General features: G+C 37.5%; 2 pseudogenes; one reads left to right on the top strand and one right to left on the bottom strand.

Annotated features, from left to right (window-relative positions):
* Window positions 1-1,882: 1,882 nt before the first annotated feature.
* LOC118967691 (olfactory receptor 5AR1-like) lies at window positions 1,883-3,763 on the bottom strand (annotated as a pseudogene).
* A 14,432-nt stretch (window positions 3,764-18,195) lies between these two features.
* LOC140845975 (olfactory receptor 14A16-like) lies at window positions 18,196-19,111 on the top strand (annotated as a pseudogene).
* The last annotated feature ends 5,261 nt before the right edge of the window (window positions 19,112-24,372 follow it).

The raw sequence follows: 24,372 nt of genomic DNA, 5'->3' as shown, positions 1-24,372 counted from the left end.
TAATGTAATATTGATCTTTAGGAGAGAAAACTTGCCACAGCCCTCAGAGTGAGACTATGATCTTATCATAAAGACATGATACCAAATAAGGAAAGTTACCTTAATCAGCAATTAGAAAGGAAAGCCATTGCAAAAGTCTTGCCCTGATAAGAACAGAGGGTCTCCAGGATATACACACCTTGCAGAATCAGATTCTTAGTCTAACTGAGATTAGATAGTGAATGGTACAGGAAATGAGATGTAGTATATCAGAAGTAAAATTATACTACATGAATGGCTTGATATTCTTTGTGCCATAACTTACAACTGAGTAGACCTTCGTGGATAGTGGGGTGGTGAAGGACACAAAGGAAGGATAAGTGAAACAGAGAGCACAAAAACACACGTATGCTGGGGAAGAAGCTTGAGGTACACCACAGATGATCAGAAGAACATGTGGGAAAGAAACTACAAATGGCCACCTACTTTGACCCTGTTGTGGAGAACCTACAAATACAGGCAATGGTCTTAGATATTTACACAGAAGAAAACATTACATTGTACGAATGTAGCGACAGTGCAGCAGTACTTTTAGAAGAGGATAGCAAACTATCAATATTTGTAATATTTCAATATACAAAACTGTATTCAATATGAAGTATGTAGAGTCTTATAGATAAGAACTGTACCTCACAGAGGAAGTGGCAGTTGAGCTCTGCTGACAGTGGTTGTGTATGTTACAAGTGACACTTACTATCAGTGAGGAAAATGCAGAAAAGTTCCTGGATGCCATAAGTGGGTTGAAAATGTAGATGAATATGCAAATGAACATAAATGAGTTTTTGATAATAAAAGGCAGTAAAAAGCATACACCAAACTTTGATTTTATTATAAAACTGTCAGGAATCATTGTAGGATTTATTTATTGTAAGTGTATATAAAAATTGTTATATTAGAAAGATAATCTGCTACTTTTTTTGGTAAGAATTTGAAGAGCAGCAGTAGCACGAAAAGAAACCACAATAGCATATACATACTATATATTTTAAGGCCTTTAACTAGGACTGCCATAAAAATATTGGTGGTGAAAGTTGAGGAGGGAATTGTACTTGAGCAGTGAGACCAGCTCACTTGCCTCGTTATTCACCTCTTTGACTGCCTCTGAAGGGCTACCGTGTAAGAGTTTTTGAATAGAATTCTTCCTTCAAGAAAAGTAAACTTTATTGAAGAACTATATTTGATTACAAAAGGAGATCATGAAATCATGGACAAAGAAGAGATGGCCAGTTAGAGATTAAGGGATTAAGGATGCATTTAGGAAAAAAAAAAAAAAGAGAGATCCTAGAGTTCAAGTTTAGAAGGGCAAGGATCAAAGATGACATGAGATGACATCAAATATTTTAGCCAAGGGAATAGGGCAAACGATGGTACAAAGAGCTGACCCAGTAAAAGCAAAACAGTTTGACAGTTGAGGGGAAGGAATAAGCATATTTCAGACATATAAAAAATGAAGTGTTTGTGAGATATTCAGGTCAATATGGTCAAGAATGAGTTGGAAATTCAAGAGTAGGAGTCATTACATGAGGATGATGATAAACACTAGAGAGTCTCAGGAACACATGATTCCTTTAAATATACTGGATAGGAAATCATCATTTTAAAAGAATATTCTTATGGTAAAATATGGAGAAATATAAGAATTTATGTGGTACTGTGTTGGAAGAGTCCAGAAAGTGCTGGTGAGAATACATATCTTTGCAAGGCTATAGGAAAATATGTGCAATTGGCCTGGTCAACAGTAGAAAATGGCAAAGGATAGAATAGGAAGATGGGCATATTATATTTTAAATTAATAGCCATTCTATGAATTTCTAAAGAACAAAAAATTTAGCTCTCATGGGACTTAGTTCTTCCTTGCACAATACAGTTTCTGTAGGGCGACCTTCATATCTTTGTTCCTGAGACAATAGACAACAGGATTCAAACTAGGTGTGTGAATGGAATAAAAAATAGATGCCACGTGACCCTGAGTTGGGGAGTAACGGGAAGCAGGCCTCAAGTACATGAAGCTCCTGGTTCCATAGAACAGAACAACTGTGGTCAGGTGAGAGGAGCAGGTGGAGAAGGCCTTCCACCTGCCATCCACGGAGGGGATCTGGGCTATGGTGGAGATGATTGGGACATAGGAGAGGAGGGTGAGGGCGAAGGAGCTCATGACAATGCAGCTGCTCACAGCAAAGCCCACTTCCTCACTAAGGTGGTAATAGGCGCAGGAGATTCTCATGACCGGAGGGATGTCACAGAAGAAATGCTCAATGATGGGCCCACAGAAGGGCAGCGAGAAGGTGTTGAGGGTGTGGAAGGCTGAGTACATGGCCCCAGTCAGCAACCAGTTGAGAGCAAAGTTTCTGGGTCATCAGGGCCCCATAGACCAGGGGCCGGTGGATGGCTGTGCAGCGGTCATAGGCCATAGCTGTGAGCAGAAAACACTCGGTAGCACCAAGTGTAATAAACACATAAGGCTGAGCTACACACTCCAGGTAGGAAATGACCCCAGACCCCCTGAAGGAGGTAACCAGAGCCTTGGGGACGGTGACTGAGGTGTAGCACATGTCCAGAAAAGACAGGTTCTTCAGGAAGAAGTACATGGGTGAGTGGAGGCGGCTTTCCCTGATCACAGCTGTGATGATGGAGATGTTCCCCAGGAGGCCGAACAGGTAGACCAATGAGAAGAAGAAGATGACCACAGATCTCAACTCAGGGGCCTCTGCAAAGTCTCTCAGGATGAACTGAGTCACTCTTGTGTGACTGACTGTCTCTTGCTCTCTGTGAAGGTGTATTTAGATGTGGCTGCATTGAGCTAAGTAAGGAAACAAACAGGAAACCAACTTGATACTTGGCAATGTGGGTCCATTTTGTCCACAGAGATCCATTTTATATCGTAGAAAAATCAAACACATTAAGCAGCTTATTTAAATGACAGTATTCCAATGAGTCATGTAAATATATTGGTGAATAAATATGCATTTTCCCTAAGGTTCCACTCTAATCACTTTGCTAGATAACATTTTACAAAAACAGAGATTAAAAGAGGAAAGACAGTTGCCAAAGTTTTCTTCCTCCTTTTTTCTACCCCTATGACCTTCTCTCAGGAATATTTACTGGGCGTCCTCCTCTGAACTTCCCTAAAATATTGATTTTCTTGATGGATCTTTCTTAGATGAATTGAAAACTGCTTCTTCTGAAACAAAGGGGTAAAAAATGTCCTCTTGAATGAATAAATTTAAATGAAAATATGTAAATTCTAAGCTTATATACCTAATTTCCCCCTGTCTAATGTACAGAACACCAAACTGTCCAAAACATACTTTTTAATCTTTCCCTTGAAATATTGGTTTTCTACATCCTATATGGTTGTATCAGCTAAGGACAGGAGTATCATCTTTAAGTTCTCACTTCAGGCCATGCCTGCTCAGTGGCCATGCCCATTTATTTCCACCCACTCAACATTTCCTAAGTGTGTCATCTACCGAATATCATCACCCCATCTGCACCAATATAGTGGATTTCTGGAGATTCACAACATCCATACTCATTTTTTTCCATCCAGTTTTCTAACTGTAGCCACACTTGCTCCTCTCAGTTACATAGTTCTATGTACTACAGCTTGTTCAAGTTAGTCCAATGAGCTCTACTACTTAAGGATAAATTTACACCCAATATCACAGTTCAGAAGTCCTAAATTCGTACTGAAATATTCACATTTCTCTAAAGGATACGACATTGTTTAATGATTCCCTACCTTTATTCAGAGTATTCTATCTTTCCTTCTGTACTCTTTTTATAAATTAACATTGCTATTCATATATTAACAGTGTTCTCCACATAAACTTGAAAATTCATTCATCATTTTATAGTTAAATCCCACCAACTAGAGAACTTGATTATGCTTATTTTCCTATCCATTTTTTCCCTTCCTGTCTGTAGTTGTGTTCTTTGTGAGCAGGAAGGATTCCTTATTTTTTCTCTACATGCAGTCACTATCAGGGCCCAACACATAGTATATACTCAGAAGTGAATAAATGCATGAGTAAAACAAAATGAGGCACAGTGAAGTTTTGTTTCAGATATTAGCCATTTAGGCATGGCTTTGGCAGAGAGACCTGTCTGCAGAGTTTCCAGTTGTAGGAATGCTCAAGCTACTGCATATTGTCAGCCATCATTATCCAAGTGCTCATTAATATCATACTGTGTAATGCACTGAAAACATTTATTAAATATCACCACATCCAGTGAAATTTAGCTGCTGCTCTGAAACCCTCTTTCATCAAGCTATCCATAGCTCAGGGAAGAGAAAATATAGCAGATTTGGAGAGCCAAGCCAGCACATCCTTATCTTTTAATTCTCAAAGCCCCTATCTACATTAATGGTTAATAAAAAGTGGAAAGAATATAATTTGACTGGCACCCTCCTTCCAAACCCTGAGCTAATATGATGGGGAAGCAGAAGCCTACGTGTGGAGGACAGTGAAGAGCACTGGATTCAGGCACAGGTGCCACACAGGAAGCCCCTGGGCCACTGTAGGGGCAGCGCTGGAATCCTCCAGAGAACAGGTGAGTGTGGGGTGTGCAGGTCAATGTAAACGTTGAAGGAAACTTACTACGTTCTGCACTTGTTCTGGGGTAGAAGGGGTTTAGGGTCTTTTCCCAGCTGGGATTCCTGATACAGCCTATCATCAATGTCTCCTGTCGGTGGGAAGCAGGGACTGCATGGGGAAGAATGGGCCTCGAGGGCCTGGTGAGACTCCGAATTTCATGTAGTTCTGAAAATATCCCAGAACAATCAACACAATCACAGTCTTCTGGAAAAAGAAAAGGCTGAATCTGAGAAAGAGCCTCCACACAGAAGAGAATAGGCTCTTGAGGGATCACGGATGCCCAGTGGCCATTAGGATGTGCGTCATGGCAAGAGCCAGACCCAGGGGGACTGTGGCCACTGGTTCCAACTTGGAAGACCGAGAGACGGTGATCGGGCAACTTGACGGAAGCCAACCGAGGGTGGTTGTGGGCTTCCCTGTCCTTCCCCTCCCTTTACCTTCCCCGATCCACCCCTTTGCAGGATGACAGGACACACCTGTGGACCCAGGTTGTGGAAAGGGCAAGTGTTAAATCCTGTTTGGCTTCAATCCACATTTTAAAAAACTGACAGAAACGATCCTTGCCAAGAGCTCCTGGAAGTGGCTAGAAGACTCTCCCTGGTCCTGAGAAATTGAAGGTCAAGGCACCTTACATGATTGTATTTGAAAGCAAAAGCTGTGTTTATGAGCTTTTCGCATTTCTGGCTTGTGAAAATATACTTTCTAAGTGATGAATCATTACTCCAATAAACAATGGGGTCCCATTTAAAGTCAGGAATAAATAATGTTCATTATTATCATTCAAATCAATGTACTGGAAATTTGATAAAATATGTAAATACAGAAAAGCAGAGTAAGTTGATTTCTTTATATAAATAGAGTATTCTCATTTCTAAAACTCAAAAAATCTACAAAGTGTACTATTAATATGTGCTGTGTTTTATAAAATACTTAATCAAAAATGTATAGCTATCCAAATTATTAAAGTATTCAAGTCTTTGATGTCAAAATCTATAATTTGTACTAGTAAAAGCACAAAAAATATGTCTGAACCTTTTAATAAGAAAAATGCATGAGTGCTACACACCTTTGCTGGGAGATTTCAAGGATTCTTTTAAAGGAAATATGAATAAATTTGGGCTCATGTTATCTGTCCTGAAAGAAGATAATTATTTTCAAGTTATAATCTATTCTCTAATTACCCTAAAGTATCAACACAGTGATAATAAATATCTCTAACAAACTTTATATATTGAAAAAAATAATTCTGAAACTTGTCTGGAAGAATGCAGACATAAAACCAAATGTATTTCAATATTGATACAACTGTTCTAACACATAAGTTAATAGATGAGGTGATTCTAAAATAATTCATAAACTATAAAGAAACCATACATTAATAATAATAAAAAATAAAAACCAGTGGGTAAACTATTATTAATTTGCTATTGTACTAATTCAATTAGTGTAAAAGTTCAAGTTAAATCTGCTTCTCTACAACAATGTTAAGTGGTTTAAATAATTACACAAAATAAAAGGTATTAAAACATATGGATATATTTAACTGATATCAGAATGGGTAAATGCAATCCACACATAATCAAAGACCACATAAGAGAAAAATTTAGATTACTTAGAATTTAAAATTCTGAAATAACAGTAGCCATAAAAAATGATTAAAATCAATAACTAATGGAAAAATTAACATCCTCAAAAATAAACCCTTGAGGACAAAATATATTTATTGTATATAAGTTTAATACATTCCATGTGGTTATATTTAACATAGCTAATAAAATATTCAATAAAGTTGCTGAATAAAAGGCAATTAGACACCTCGCTAAAAACTTAGAAATAGCAAGTGGTTATGTGAAAAAATCAGTTCAATTTCACTTGACTCCAGATCAAACACTTGGAAAAAAAAGGAGTCGGCAGATTGGTTTTTAAAGTTTTTTAATTAAGGGTTTTTAATGTGCAGCCTGGTTACTGGAAGGATTTTCTGGGTATGTTGAGGGCACCTCTATGCAGATCCTGCAGTCCCAACACTGTCACAAGGGTGTGGAGAAAAACACTGGGTCAGGAAAATGAGCAAAGGCCTCTTGGAGAGAAGAAACGGAGGCCACCCTCACCCATCTCCAGGAACTGAGCCTTAGACGCACTTTCTGAGATGCTGGTGAAATTCTTCACAACAGAAATAAATACTCTGGCCAAATTTCCTGCTGTGGCCTAGGGCAGTGGTTGACTATGCATGAATTTTCCGATTTTTGTCCTACTTCATTTATCTTCACCTCTGGTGGAATATCTCCCATCACATCTCCCCAAAACTTTACCAGAATTCCCAGAGTATGTGGTTTTAAAACGCATATTTTGATTATTCTATATTTACTATCTATGAGTATGCAATTTTAGTCCCTGGACGCTGTATAAAGGAGGGTCGGCCTTATACTCAGGGAAAAAAATATATGCATATATATATATATGTATATGTATATATAATTATAATTTTTACCTCAAAGAGCCAATCCTAGTCACCCAAAGAACTGAATCTTCTATGCTTAGGTTATGAATTTCATTCTTAAGGGTCTAACCCCTGACTGGCATCCATTCTAAAATCTGAGCTCATTCACCTCCTTTCCCAGCAATTTTAATTGTGTCTTGTGTATCCCACAAACATTCACACTACTTTGCTTACCACAGTGCTTTCCTGTCATCAGGCTTGTGTGGGGATTCTGGGCATGGTGACAGTGGCCAGCTGGGAGAGAGGACATGCACAGAGGCATTCCACACAACTCCAGGGGCCAACGCCACATAAGGGCTGTCTGTGCTCAGGGACAGTGAGTTCCAGACCTGGGGACTCATGAAATGGAAGAGTTGATGCTCTTTTGCCTCAGTCAGAATTTTACATGGTAGTCTAAATTATCTGGTCTGCATTGATGATTTGAATAATTTATTTATAAGCACATATTGATAATATGCTAATATATCTGGCCTTGTATTAAAGATTTATATTTCAAAGTTCAGTGGCTATGCCTTCTGGTGCTCACTGTGTAGTTTGGAAAACTGTCATCTCAACTGAAAATGCTGTTTAATTTGGTGAGTGTGCAGAGAGAAGCAGCAAAAAATGTTCCCAGGACAGGGCGAGGGGCCCAGCCCGTAATTCAAGATCACAGGAGGCTTCTCAAGGAAATACAGGCCAGGGCCCTTTGTGGCAACATGGATGGACTGAGAGGGCATTGTGCACACTGAAATAAGTCAGACAGAGAATGACACATCTTGTGATTTCACTTGTAAGTGGGATCTAAAAAAAAGCACACACTCATAAACACAGAGAACAAACTGGTGGGTGTCATGGGGGAGGTGGTGGGAGGAATGGGCAAAATAGGTGAGGGAGATAATGAGGGACATTTTTCAGTCATAAAATGAGTAAGTCACAGGCATGAAAAGTATAGCACAGGGAATACTGTCAGGGAGACAGTCATATCATTGTATGCTGAAGTTGGTAACTACACGTACCATGGTGAGCATTTTGTAATGTTTATAATTATTGAATCACTATGCTATATACCTGAACCAATACGATATTGTACATCAACTATACTTCAGGATAAAAGGAAAAAAAAGGCCTTTCTATCTCAAGGTAAAAAAAATCAAAATCAGAGGAGAGCCATTTCTTTCTGAGTCTAAAATTTTCATCCTCAACCCACTTTCCTCATATGCCAATGACAGAAACATCCTCTAAGAGCAGGATGTAACTTTCATGTGTACATGACACAGAATTCCCCAAAGGTCAACAACAGAATCATTAACATTTGAACTTGGATGTGGGTATAATTTCCATAAAAGACAGTGTGTTGCTTCCTTTTCCATAAAAGCAAACAAAATCACACACACACACACACACACACACACACACACACACACACACAATTATGTGAGTGTCAGGTTGGGTCAATAGGAAGTGCAGAGTTCAGTCTTGTGGCCACAAGCGGGTCTGTGAGCCTTGCTTCGGTGGAATTCTAAGAATCGAGGGGTACCAGGAATACGGCCCTGAGCAGAGACAGGCTCCTCATGGAGGCTGTCCGGTCTGAATTCTTACTTGACAAATGACCCGATCTTTGATGACCTAGAGCCTCCTGTTCAGACTGTCAGTGATTGTTTCGGTGTTCCCACATCAGGATTACATTCCACTGACAGACACGCTCAGTTTTTCTGTTTCACACTTTCTTCTTAAATATCCTCACAAGGATTATACTCTGGTCACAGGCTTCAGAGGAGGGCAGTCTCTGAATTATCACTCTGTGGCTCACAGCCAGTCACTTAAGGACTCCAGGCCTCAGTTCTATAATCCTTAACAATGTAAGTAAGTTCCTATTTAGAAGACGTTCTATCAAGATTTAATGGGCAGTATTTTGGAAGCAACTGAAGCATTATGCATGCTCAGTCAGTTTAACCAATTGCTTTCTCTTTTCTCTGTCCATTTTGAGTTTTTTGAAGACAGATTCAGATTTTGTTGCTACAGAAAGAGCAGTCTGAGTTGTGTGGCAAGAAAGTTAATCCCTCTGTTTCCTAGGTTTATTTGTCCAAGGAAACATAGATTCACTCAAACCCCTTGAGACTCAAAGGTAAAATGTTATCATTTATAGATAAAATCAAGAAGAAAATGATCGTGGTGCCTTGCTGATTTACCATTTGCATCTTTGCTAGGGAAAATAAAGATGAATCTCAATTCCAAAAAACATTTTGTGATGTCAATATTCAGAGGAATACTTTGGAAATATTTGAATAGTTGTAGAAGTAGAAATTTGCAATGATTCCTGCTCCTGTACACCAGTAAGATTGTTAAGCAAGAAGTAGAACTTTTTTCCATGACTTACTATATGCAAAGAGGCAGTGGTGAAATTAAGCTCAATGTACTTGTGATGTAGAAATATTCAACCTATTTTATTAATCTTTAATTTCTAGCCCTTCAACATTCCTTGAAATAAAAACAGAGATGATAGCATAATAGATAATACGCAATTTTGTAGAAATGAGTTATCTCTATTAATCAGGACTCACCTGGTGGACCATATTATGGTCAGTTGGACTGAGGAACCCCCTCAGCCACAAGGACTAGCATGTCCTAGGGAGTAAGGTGCTGGAGTCGGATGAGCCGGCTGGTCATCTTGCATGTCTGTATAATAATGTGTGATGTGAAACATGGCCATCCACCTGGGAGGATGAAGTAATGTGCTTTAGCTCTCTGGGAAGGCTGTGCTGGAAATTTTTTTGGTACCTCTTACTGGAGAGGTTTATTTCCAGTTATAATTGGCTAAGACTTTCCAGGATCCTTCTGTTGAGTTCCTTCAGAGAACTTGATGAGCATTTCCTGAGGGGACATGACAGTGTCAATTAGTGGAAAAGTAAAAATAATATCTACAGAATGGGCTTATGATACAGGAGACTTACATGATGGAAGAATAAGAATTCATGAGAGGAGAGTGAAGGGTCCGATAGATTTTAGAAGCAACTGTTTTTAGAGGGCTTCAGGGAGTTTGGGCAATTTACATAAACACTGATACTATGTATCCACATACATCTGTATATCTATTAGCTCTATGTCCATCTATCTACCATCTATCTCTCTGCCATTTATCTATTCCAGTGTGTTGATTATTTTCATCTTTGTTTAATTTGTTACAAAATCTGTTTCTTGAGTTCTATTAAGAAAAATTTTGTGGAAATACATATACAAAAAGATTTCACAAAGAAGAAGCCTAAAGTTCTATGAAGTTTCACTATATAAATATGATCATGTACCAAAAGTATGATCAAGAAAAAGAACATGAGCTGCATCTCAGGAACCCCCTCAGTCCTGTCACTAGGTCTCCAAGACTGACCATTCTCTTGTCTTTATCATCATGATCCTTATTTATGGATACGTTATCCTTTGTATCTGCCTCATCTGATGCATATTTTGTGTGTGATAGTCAAGCATGTTGTATTTACAATATGTGCTTTTCTATAGAAGTCCAGTCCAGAGTCTTGTTATTTACTACTAGGAGTATTTTATTGCAAAAACAAATATTCATCCACTGTACTCTTTAGGTTCAATCAGGGTTTCCACTTTTGAGGCTATGTTTTTATGAACATTCTTGCACATCTCTTTTAGTGAACATATGTGCATTATGGTGGGATATATAGCAAATAGTAGAATTAATTGGTCATGTGATATACACATGCCCAATTTTGTTAAATAGTGTTAATGTATTTTTTCCTCAAGGTGGTTGGTGATATTAAGGAAGCAGTTATGTGTTTAGTTCATGAGTTCAAAATAAAATGTATGCAGCAATCTCCCAAAATATAAACATCTAGGCATCAAAAAGAATAGTGATTGTTTATGGAGACAAGTTATAGAGATTTTGAAAGTTCTGGGAAGATGCTCAAATAAAAATGGCAGAATTAGTTCTAAGGTACATCTTATCTACCTATAGGAATCAAGTGATTGCTGCTCAATTTCTCTCAGAAACATTTTTGTACAAATGACTTTTGATTAATTGATCTTGCAAACTCTTGCTAAGAAATAGATATGTGGAAATATTAGATCACTTTATGTTGGAAGTGCAACAGAGAAGCTTAAATCTGCTGAAATCTCAGTTCATGGAAAGATTTTAAATTAACATTTAGGCAAATATGAGTCTTTGACCTACCCTGGTGTAGAATGAACCTTGGGGTGCTGGAGAAATTGACCTTGGATTCACCCAACTTCATCATCAAAGGTCAGGAAAATGCTTAAATTTATTTTCTAATTGACTATCTCCTATTTGATGATCGAGAAGCCACTGGGAAATCTCCAAAACTCAATTGTCAAGAGGTAACTAGAATAATCAGAGAGCAATACAATGTTCTAATGATGACCCTGCTAAGAAGTCATAACCCTATGAGAACTGAGGGCTGGGAGGCAGCATGAGGGTCAGGCTACTCTTCTTTCCTGCTTCCTTGACCTGTCTCCATGGTGATGTATTTCTGCATTCTTCAGTCAATAACAAGTTTTAAAAATCATAAAAACCAAGCCAAAATGACCAATTAACTTGATGTAGTTTAAGTGGTTCTTTTCTGGCTTTACTGACACATAATATTGGGTAAGGTGTACAACATGATGATTAGACACACGTATGTATTTCAGTATGATTATCACAGTGACATGAACTAACACCTCTATCATCTCTATCATATGACATAATTACCTGTTTTGTGTGTGGTGAGAACATTTAAGATCTCACATAGCAACTTTCAAGCATATAGGGCAATACTATTGACTATAATAACTTGATGTGTATTAGACATCTCTCCATGCAGTATTATCTCATGAGCCCACCCACACACATAAGTAGTGGATTTCCATCACATCTTCCACCTCTTCTCCATTTCAGGATGGGGATAGGAAGGCACATTAGTGAAGGCATTTGGGCATTGGACTCCCTAATTCTTATAAATCTGAAGTTGTTTAAGGTGCTACAAAGCAAAGTGCTAGAATTTGGTCTGTCTCTCAGAATATAACATGTGTTTCTTCTCTTAAAAGAGGTTTACCTTAAGTTTTGGAAGTGTGACTATATGGAAAGCACACTTTTCATTCAGATATAATTGACATACAACTTTACATTCATTTCAACTGTTTGGCTTAATGGCTCAAAATTTGTATGTTTTTCAAAATGATCACCACAATATATTTTAACATCCATCATCACACATAGTGATAACTATTTACTATTTTGAGAACTTTTAGTATCTACTTTCTTGGCAACTCTCTAACACATAGCACAGTATTAACTATAGTCACCATGCTATACAGAACATCACCAGGACTCATTTATTTTACAAATGTGGGTTTGTACCTTTTGACCACCTTCACCCCCTCTCCCACCCCCCACCTATGGTAAATACCAATCTGTTCTTCTTATCTACATTGTTGTGTGTTTTTTGCATTTTGTTTGTTTTATATTTGACATGCATGTGAAATAATATAGTATTTGTCATTCACTAACTGAGTAATTTAACATAATGCCCTCATTGTTGTTTCTAAATGATGGGATTCTTCCTCTTTATGGCTATATAATATTGATTGTACATATATATATATATGTATATTATTTTGTACATACCACATTTTCTTAATCTATTCATATATAAAAGGGCACTTGACTACTCTAAATAAGGCTACTGAAAATAAGGCCACAATGAACATGAGACTGCTCATATCTTCTCGTTAATGTTTTCATTTCCTCTGGATCAATGGCCATAAGTCAAATTGTTGAAATAACATAGTCGTTCTATTTTTTGAGGAATCTCTGTATGTTCCATTTTTTGAGGAATCTCCATACTGTTTTGTACAGTTTCTGCCTCATATTACCTTCTAACCCACAGTGCACAAGCGATCCCTTTTTTCCACATTCTCATAGACACTGTTATATCTTATCTTTTTGTTCAAACTTCTTTGTTTGTGCCTTTCTAACAGGTGTGAGGTGATATCTCATTATGGTTTTGATTTGCGTTTCCCTAGTGATTAGTGACGTAGAGCATCTTCTCATGTACCTACAGCTATTTGTCTTGGCACTGACATTCATTTCCAGAAAGCGCTGTGTACTCTGCTGCCTTGTTATTTGTAGTAGAATCCTTAGACTAGCATCATCAGCATTAACTGTGGCTTTAATATGATTTATTTATTTTATTGAAATCTAGTTGATATACAATATTATATTGGTTTCAGATGTACAACACAGTGATCAACAGTTATATACATTACTAACTGCACATCATGATAAGTGGTTTCCATCTATCAACATATGAAGAAATTAATATTTTTGAATAAATACCCTATGTTATACTTTCATCCCCATGACTAATTTATTTTGTAAGTGGGTGTTTATACCTCTTTATCTCCTATGCCTTTTTTGCCCATACCCTGATCCCTCTTCCCCATGGTAGCCACCAGTCTGTTCTCTGCATTTATAAGTCTTTTTCTGTTCTGTTTGTTTGTGCCATACACCAGTCATAATGGTTATTATTAAAAAAAGAGAGAAGTGTTGTTAAGGATGTGGAGAAAAGGGAACCCTCCTACACTGCTGGGAATGTGAATTGGTTCAGTCGCTGTGGAAAACAGTATGGACATTCTTCAAAAAACTAAAAATAGATATGCCATATAACCTATTAATCCCATTTCTCAAAATTTACCCAAAGTAAACAAATTCTCTGATTCAAAAACTTACAAGCACCCCATCTTTATTGCCCCATTATTTACACTGGCCCAGATATGGAAGCAACCAAAGTGTCCATCAAAAGATGAATGGATAAAGATGATATCGTACATATACACAATGGATTATCACTTAGCCATAAAAAAGAACAAGATCTTGGAGGGCGGATCCAAGATGGTGGCATGAGTAGGACAGTGGGAATCTCCTCCCAAAAACATATATATTTTTGAAAATACAACAAATACAACTAATCCTAAAAGAGAGACCAGAAGACACAGGACAACAGCCAGACTACATCCACACGTGCGACAGCCCAGCGCCTGGTGAAAAGTGTAAGATACAAGCCCTGGCCCGGCGGGACCCAAGCGTCCCTCACCCCAGCTCCTGGCAGGAGGAGAGGAGTCTGAGCAGGGAGGGAGAGGGAGCCCAGGACTGCTGAACACCCAGCCCCAGCCATTGGCACCAGAGTGCAGACATACTGCATGCGTGGGGTCCTGGATAGTAGGGAAACAGGACAGTAAGAACTTTGAGTGGGTCCCGAAGCAAGCGCCCCTGTGATAAAGAAAAGTGAGTGCTTTTTGAAAGTCTTAAAGGGACAGGGATGAAACAGCTGGATGGAAACAACCCAGGTCACAGTCCAGCAGCTGGAAAATCCAAGGAAACCCGGGTGCACTAACCCCCTGGGCAACAGCTCTGAGACCCCTCACAGAGGTAAACAGCCAAACAGCCCCCTGTCCATTACCCCTCCAGGGCACGGCCATAGCAGAGAAGTAGCCTAAGGCAAGTCCCGCCCTCAGAAAGGGAGCTTCCTCCATACCGGCCGGTAAAGACACAAAGACCCAGTCTACACGCAATTACCCAAGACAAGCCACTAGGGGTCGCAGTTGTCCCAGTAAAGAAAGGCCAGTAGCAAGTGGAAAGTTTGGCTCTCCCAGCTGACAGTCAATAGCACATATCAACATGCAAAGAAAAAAAATTTGATCCAGACAAGACTAACCCAGACAGCTTCAGCATCTGCTACATCTTCCCCTGAGAAGGAACCTGGGGAGATAGATTTAACCAGTCTTCCTGAAAAAGAATTCAAAACAAAAGTCATAACCATGCTGATGGACTTGCAGAGAAATATGCAAAGAAATAAGGAAGGAGAATACAGAAATAAAACAAGCTCTGGAAGGACTTCAAAACAGAATGGAAAATATGCAAGAGACCATTAATGGACTAGGAAACAGAGAACAGGAATGCAGAAAAGCTGATGCAGAGAAAGATAAAAGCATCTCCAGGAATGAAAGAATTCTAAGAGAGCTGAATGACCAACCGAAAAGGAACAATATCTGCATTATAGGGGTACCAGAAGAAGAAGAGAGAGAAAAAGGGATAGAAAGTGTTTTTGAAGAAATAATTGCTGAAAACCTCCCCAAACTAGGGGAGGAAATGGCCTCTCAGACCACAGAGGTACACAGAACTCCCATGACAAGGGATCCAAGCAGAGCAACACCAGGAAACATAATAATTAAAATAGCAAAGATCAAAGACAAGGACAAAGTATTGAAGGCAGCCAGAGAGAAAAAAAAGGTCACCTACAAAGGAAAACCCATCAGGCTATCATCAGACTTCTCAACAGAAACCCTACAGGCCAGAAGAGAATGGCATGATATACTTAATGCAATGAAACAGAAGGGCCTCAAACCAAGACTACTGTATGCAGCACGATTATCTTTTAAATATGAAGGAGGGTTAAACAATTCCCAGACAAGCAAAAGTTGAGGGAATTTGCCTCCCACAAACTACCTCCACAGGTCATCTTACAGGGACTTCTCTAGATGGGAGCACTCCTAAAAAGAGCACGGAACAAAACACCCAACATATGAAGAAGGGAGGAGGAGGAATAAGAAGGGACAGAAATAAAGAATCATCAGACTGTGTTTATAATAGCTCAACAAGCGAGTTAAGTAAGAGAGTAAGATAGTAAAGAAGCTAACCCTGAACCTTTGGTAACCACAAACTTAAAGCCTGCAATGGCAATAAGTACATACCTTTCAATAATCACCCTAAATGTAAATGGACTGAATGCACCAATCAAAAGACACAGAGTAATAGAATGGATAAAAAAGCAAGATCCATCCATATGCTGCTTACAAGAGACTCACCTCAAACCCAAAGACATGCACAGACTTAAAGTCAAGGGATGGAAAAAATATTTCATGCAAACAACAGGGAGAAAAAAGCAGGTGTTGCAATACTAGTATCAGGGAAAACAGACTCCAAAATAAAGAAAGTAACAAAAGATAAAGAAGGACATTACATAATGATAAAGGGCTCAGTCCAACAAGAGGATATAACCATTATAAATGTATATGCACCCAATACAGGAGCACCAACATATCTGAAACAAATACTGACAGAACTAAAGGAGGAAATAGAATGCAATGCAATCATTCTGGGAGACTTCAACACACCACTCACTCCAAAGGAGAGATCCACCAGACAGAAAACAAGGACACAGAGGCACTGAACAACACACTAGAACAGATGGATCCAATAGACATCTACAGAACTCTACATCCAAAAGCAACAGGATACACATTCTTCTCAAGTGCACATGGAACATTCTCCAGAATAGACCACATACTAGGCCACAAAAAGAGCCTCAGTAAATTCCAAAAGATTGAAATCCTACCAACCAACTTTTCAGACAACAAAGGTATAAAACTGGAATAAATTGTACAAATAAAGCAAAAAGGCTCACAAACACATGGAGGCTTAACAACATGCTCCTAAATAATCAACAGATCAACGACCAAATCAAAATAGAGATCAAGCAATATATGGAAACAAATGACAACAACAACACAAAGCCCCAATTTCTGTGGGACGCAGCAAAAGCAGTCTTAAGAGGAAAGTATATAGCAATCCAGGCATGCTTAAAGAAGGAAGAACAAACCCAAATGAATAGTCTAATGACACAATTATTGAAATTGGAAAAAGAAGAACAAATAAGGCCTTAGATCAGCAGAAGGAGGGATGTAACAAAGATCAGAGAAGAAATAAATAAAACTGAGAAGAATAAAACAATAGAAAATATCAGTGAAACCAAGAGCTGGTTCTTTGAGAAAATAAACAAAATAGATAGGCCTCTAACCATCCTTCTACCTTTGTGATGGCGATGATTTAACTAAAAGCAAACTTAACTGAAATTTTCATGGCCCAAGATTGAAGTATGTTATTAAATTTTTTGGAAGGAAATTCATTTTAGATTTAAAATATTGTAGATTTAAAATTTTATTTTAGGTTTAAGGAATAAAAGCAGTTAAAATATTCACTTTATGAATTCACTTTATGAATTCACTTTATGAATAACAAAAACTAAAAAGCATCTAAAGGGAATATTTTATTCTTTGGTGTGAAATAGTTCAACTTAACACCACCATTTTAAAACAGATTTTGACTGGGTTCAGTTTCTTTCTTTTTTTTTATATTAATGTATTGTGTTCATCATGATGTTTTATAATTTTATGGCATTTTGATCTAGAGTATTTATGACAACCAGGTTTGTAACTGTTAGTGATGTATTTTAGCATTTATCATATTAATCTGAAAGTATTTATGAAGTTAAATATTAAACCCAGTATTTAAGGAGAAGTAGATAGTAACAAAGGAAGCAAACTCAAAATGAAGCTAAAAAAATATAACGCTAAGCATTAAAATGGCATGCTGTATTTTCAGCCCCTGAAACACGAATGGCATCTACATGACATTGATAGGGTGTCAATAAAGACTGAGCGTTGTGAATGAGAAAGAGGACTAGATCAATCTGTAACCTGTTAAAAATTTTTAACAGCACTTTAAAGAGATAAGTAACTTAAAGACAGATTGAGGAAGGTCTGTCTTTCATTTTTTTCTAAGCATTGTTCGCTGCTTAACTTCTTGGAAGGTGTGATAAAACAAGTCTCATTGATCACAGGATAGGATGTGAGAACACTCAGTCTGGGACACAGTTTATCAGTTGTGGTTTTGTTACCTGGTGTTCGTTGGGAAACACGAAAAGGATTGTTCGTTATTCAGGCTTCTTAGGTCCATTGAATTTTCAGCCCTTCCACATCTTTCACAGGACGCATTTGGATAATATAATGAGCATATTTATGTGAACTGAATATAGTTCAATGAAGCTATATTAATCACATAACGATTAATCAAAACACTGAATAGGACTTCGATGGGAGCAAATTTTTTGGAAAATAGATTGTGTGGTTACTTTACGAAGAAACTCATTATATGTTCAAATTGAGATTTGACAATGATGTTTGTTAATAATAGATTATTCCTTTATTCTTTTTTTAATACAGACCATGCCTCTAACAGTGAAAAATATCACAGTTTTAACTGAATTCATTCTCATGGGATTTCCTACCAGAGGAGACACATACATCACACCTTCAGCACTCTTCTCTTTGATCTACCTGTGAGCCCTGATGGGGGACGTCCTCATTGTCATGATCATGACTCTGGACCACCATCTCCACACCCCCATGTACTTCCTCCTGAAGAATTTGTCCTTCGTAGATCTCTGCCTAATTTCAGCCGCAGCGCCCAAGTCCATTGCCAACTCTTTGGCTCACAGTAACTCTATCTCATTCCTTGAATGTGTTTCCCAGGTCTTTCTGGTTGTTTTCTCAGGAACCACAGAGCTGCACCTGCTCATGGTGATGTGCTTTGACTGCTCTGCTGCCATATGCCACCCCCCTGCACTATGAGGTCATTATGAGCAGGAATATGTGTGTTCAGCTGGCAGCTGTGTCCTGGCTGGGCCTGACTGCCGTGATGCACACAGCTGGTACCCTCTCCTTATCCTACTGTGGGTCTAATGTGGTCCATCATTTTTTTTGTGACACTCCACAGTTATTGACTATTTCTTGCTCAGAAAATTTAATAGGCAAGATTGTACCCATCCTTGTTAGTGTGATGTTGGATATATGCTGTTTTATTTTCATAATCATTCCCTATGTTTATATATTCTCCACTGTCAAGAAGATTTCATCAGCAGAAGGACAGTCAAGAGCCTGCTCCATATGCCTTCCACACCTGGTGGTAGTTGTATTATTTCTCTCCACTAGCATCTTTTCTTACCTGAAGCCAACTTCAAAGAATCTTTCTATTTCCAACCTTTTAATTTCTGTGTTCTACATTATGGTGCCCCCAACCTTTAATTCCATCATATATAGTCTCAGAAATAATGCCATGAAAATGTCTCTAGGATGTTATTAAAGGGATTATTTACTAAAATTAAAAACCATTCTTTCTTTTATTCCTATGATAATTACCATCTATAGTTATGCAGCCTTTTAATTTATAAATTATTTTTGTCTATAATATTTTGAAGACTTTACATTTAGAGAATTTTTAGGTTTAAAACAAAATTGGAAGTATGGAGATTTTCCTCATAACCTGTGCACCCCAAATGCATAGCCTCACCCCATAGCAATATAACTAAACAGACCATATGTTTCTTTTTAACCAAGGATGTAATACTCACATCTCTTAATTGCCAAAAATCCACAGTTTACATTAGGGCTTCTTTCATACCGTTTTACAGTCTATGGGTTCGGATAAATGTTTAATGGCCTGGGTGTCACTGTGATGTCACTCAGAACATTTTCACTGACCCCAGTCTCGCCTGTGCTCTGTCTCTTTTCCTCTGGATCTTCCATCAGTCCCGGCAATCCCTGATCATTCTTTTGTCTTCACAGCTTTGGATTTTCCAGAATGTCATATAGTTGGGATCCTCCAATGTCCATTTTCATATTGGCTTCCTTAATTAGTAATTTGCATTAAATTTTTTCCATGTCTTTTTATAGCTAAATGGCTCATTTCCATTTATCACTGAATATCCTGTTATCTGTATTAATATGATTATTTCACCTACAACATTTTGGAATAAATTAGGAATAAAGCCGCTGTTAAAACCTCATGCAATATTATGCATGTACTAAGTTTTCAGCTCCCTTGGGTAAATAAAAAAGAACATCGATTCTAAAACATATGGTAAGAATATATTCACTTTTGTGAAAAACTGCCAAACTACCCTGCAATATGCCTGCACCCTTTTGCCTTCTGCAAATAATGCTCGAGAGCTCCTGCTGCTCTGCTCTGCGCCAGCACTGGTGTTAGTGTTCTGGTGCTGGCCATTTAAAGGCAGTGTCGTGGTGGCTCATTGCTTTAATGTACATGTCCTGGAAGGCATATGATGTCGAACATCTTTTTCAATGTTTATTTGACATCTGTATATCTTCTTTGGTGAAGTGTCTGTAAATATCTGTGGCCCGTTTTTTAATGGGATTATTTATTACTATTGAATTTTATGATTTCTTTGTATATTTTGAATAGGGGTCTTTAACAGTTATGTCTTCTGTAAATATGTTCTCCCAGCCTGTGGCTTGCGTATTCTCTTGACACTTTCTCAGCAGGAGCTTTCAATATCACTGAAGTCCATGTTTTCAAGTTTTGCTTTCACAGATCATGTCTTTTGCATTGTATAAAAGGCATCACCACACCCAAAGTTACATAGCTTTTCTCCTATGTTGTATTGGAGGCAGCTTTTCTCCTATGTTGTATTGGAGGCATGTTATACTTCAGTGTTGTATTTATAGGCCAGAGACTCACTGTGAGTTGAACTTTGTGGAGGGGATATGATCTGTGTCTGTTTAAAATGTCCATAAAACTCCAGATTTGCTCCCCACCTCCAGTCAAGAGTGTAGTCAAATGCCTAGCAGAAGTAGTTGAACGTAGAATCTGTAGAGGTTGAAGTAGAAAACATCCCGGGATATATTAGGTCCTGAAGAAAAGGAAGTGGGGATGTGGGATAACCATAAATAGAGTTTTTACTTGAATAGTTATTACCTGTTATGAAGCTGGTATTTCCTTTCAAGATATTTTACAGATTTCAGTTGAACACTCTCTTATTAATCTGGAAAAATATTGGATGTGGTACACTTCTAGCAAAACTGACTTCGTAAAAAATCAGCATTTGAGACCTCTAAAAATTTGTAAATATCTTCTCAATGAAGTTTGGCTATGGACAATCTCAATTCCCAATAAACTTCTTAACTCTTAGCTATGAACTCACAGTACAGGTTTAACAGATGAATATGTAAAATTTCTAATTTGAATGACAGGAATGAAAATAACAATAACAGTAGAAGAAACAGAGGCCCTGTGGGGAACAATAGGAAAAATGAAGCCCAGAGCAGAAATTCTCAAGGAAAAAAACAGAAGATAATTCATCCAAACAAAACAAATATAAAAAAGTTAATAGTTGGGAACATAATGTGGAAGTTAAATTCTACCACAGAAAAGTTGGAAGGACAGTTAAAGCAACTTCCAGAAAGACTTAAAATAAGTAGAATTTGAAAAGTTGGAGAAGATTAGACAATAATAATAATTAAGAAAGCCAAACTAATATGATTCTAGAAAGAGGAAAGAATAAAATTATCAAATAAAAAGATGCAAAATTATTCATTAATATGAATGAAATGAATGTAAACAAAAAGAGTATTTTATTCTCAAACAAAATCATTAAAAAATTCCATCTTGGAACATTCTTGTGAAATTTGTGAGTGCTGGAAAGGAGTAGACTACCTTAAGGTCATTCAAAGAAAGATAAGATGAAAACACAAATAGAAAAATAACAGTGACAGTGAATTTTAGCACAGGAGCCATTAGTAAAAGTAGCAAGGACAGTGGAAAGATAAAAACCTTCCAATCCCAAGGAAAATAAGTTTCCCAGTGATATTTCCTCACAATAATCGAAGCAGCAATCTGTGTGGTGGTGGAATTCTTGCAGATATGGCAAATGCATTGGACTGTTGTTTTGTTCTCCAGCTTGGAATATGATTTTAGTGTTTGTAGCATTGTATGTTTAATTTTAACCTCTCTTAGTGAATAGGCCTAAAAAAATACCTTAAACATCACAACAAAGCAATTACCCAACATATTACATTATGATTATCAGGAACAAAATAAATATGAGGTATTTTGAAATCAATAGCCGTTTTTAGGATCACAATAAGAAAGTAATCAGCGACTGAACAACTGTCCCACATTATCTACTTGTTTTATCCAAGTCACAATAAACTCTCACCAGGGGTAGGTATGTGGCTTCCTGCCTTGCTCCAAGTCATGGAGGTGAATATAGCACTATTTTCACTTTGGAATAGAGCAGCTTGATACATGTAATCACTGGACAAAGGTCAAGCCATCAGAAACCAGCATTAGTAGCAAAATTGCCAGGAATTCTCCACACTCTTGTCTAATCAGCGATCAAGCTCAAACATGAGGGGATCATGCCACTCCTCACTGGAATCCACCCATGGCTTTCCCTCCACTCACAGCAACAATTAATGATTTTCCCTGACCTGCACCGTGCCCTAATTCTTCCAGCAGTGTTCTTTCCCTCAACTCTTAATCTCTTGTTTACCTGCTGCCCCGGAGCTGCACTGGACTCTCGCCTGTAACACCCCCACCCCGTGCTCCTCACAGACCCACTGCCAGCCACCCTCCCTGTGAGGGGCTCTCCTCTGCTCCTCACACACCAGCACTTCTCTCCAAGATGTCCATTCTCTGGCAAGAGACAGACACCCCGGCCCACCTTTGGAATTTGACTTCCTGCGTTACTTTTACTAAATGATGCCACAAAAGTGTCTCACCCACAGGAGGCACTCAATAAATGACGTTTGAAATACTGGAAGCTAGGATTAAGTACATTCCTGTCCACCTGTTGAAAATCATTAACAATAAACCTATGACATACTGATTTCACTAATTATTTACTGAAATTTATTGTAGGATGGTGCCAATTAAGCAAGTCAATGGAGACGAAGAAAGCACTATTTTCTGTCTGAAATAGAGCTACCTGATAATTTAGAATTCTTAGACAACATTCCAGCCCATTAGAGATAAGCCACAGAGGTAAAATAGCCAAGGTCTTCAGGTCCCATGTTTCTTCCTATACAGATATTGATGAAGCAAGAGTATTTGGGGATGATGAGTCTTCAGCGGAATCAACACATGTCATCATCTCTATGAAATGAGAGTGTACAAGAGCCTTCTGTCCTTTTGATGAGCATTAATTTCACAAGAATAGAACTTTGGAAAACACAAGGCTCTTTTATGAACCAGGATTGTAGGTATATTAGCAAATCCCTTTTTAGAAGAAATTTCATGTTATATTTAAAATATTTCCAATTTAAAGATTCATTTAAGATTAGAAGAAGCTAATGTAATGTAAATTATGTAATGTAAGCTAATGTAAATAATGAAACTAATAAAATCTGAATAATTCATATTATCTGGTTCTCAATATGTTTAACAATACCACTTTTACCTCAATGGGAGAAAAATAGTACTTTTTTCTTCTCATTATTTTAGATGTTCATTAAATTATTATGGTTGTTAATTTTTATTAGAAGGATGTATGACAATTATTCTCAGGTGTTGCAACTGTTAGCAATGAATTTAAACATTTAGCAGACTGATCTAAAAGTGTATTAAATATTAAACTAAATTAAAACAATTGATTGGAAGTAGCTAATAATGAAGATAGAAATTTAAGAGGTAGCTTAAAAATAATACTAAGCATTAAAATGTGTGCTCTCTTTTGAGACCTAAACTATTAATGATTTACATGTGAGTGAAATAGAATTATTAAGAACATTATCTTTGAAGCAATTTTTCCTGGACATTATATTTCCCTCAAGCTAGAAGAGATAGACATGAAAATCTGCCTGTTTTGTCCATTAACTTCTTTTTTTAAACTCAGTCACTCAGAGCTTGTCAGGGATATTCTCTGGTTAAGAATTGAGAGTAGTTTATAGATTATTTTACCAGGAACAACAGCAGAGATAGAATATGTTTATTTTATCACCATAAAATTATATTTTAAAAATCACTTAAATGAATTTGACATTTTTTGCCAAAATACATTCTAAACTTTAAAAAATTTTCATTAAAACTGGAATTGTTTCTCTTAATAGATTAAAATCATTTTATAGCCTTTCTCTCCCAAACCAAACAACCTAAACATTTACTCTGTGGCCTTCCTAATATCCATCATAATAGAAGAAAAATATAATATTTGAAATAATGAGGAAAGGAGAGACTGTGACAGGGGAAATAGTAAAATACAGTCTTTATATTTTTTTAATTAAGATGAAGTTTGGTGAACAAAGTCCATACAAATAGCAGACACCAGCTTGTCATTGCAAAATGAATAGCCAACCGTACTATTTCCTCAGATTAAGACTATCTGAATTTAGGTACAACTTTGTGGGGTTCCTTCTTACCTTCCACAAACTCAGCATTTATTTTGTGGCATGGAAAGAGGGAGACAGGGAAGTGGAATGGTCAAGGGACTGGGCATGGAAACTTGTATTTGTAAGGTCATGTGTCACAGAGGTGGAAGACTGGATATGGTGAAAGAAAACAATTGTACAATAAAACACAATTTTTTACTTATTTAATATGGGGAGAAT

This window comes from Manis javanica, chromosome 14, assembly GCF_040802235.1.
Source record: "Manis javanica isolate MJ-LG chromosome 14, MJ_LKY, whole genome shotgun sequence".
In the NCBI taxonomy this organism is placed as follows: Eukaryota; Metazoa; Chordata; class Mammalia; order Pholidota; family Manidae; genus Manis; species Manis javanica.
Note: the sequence above shows the minus strand (reverse complement) of the source record. Positions and strands in the feature narration are given on the sequence as shown.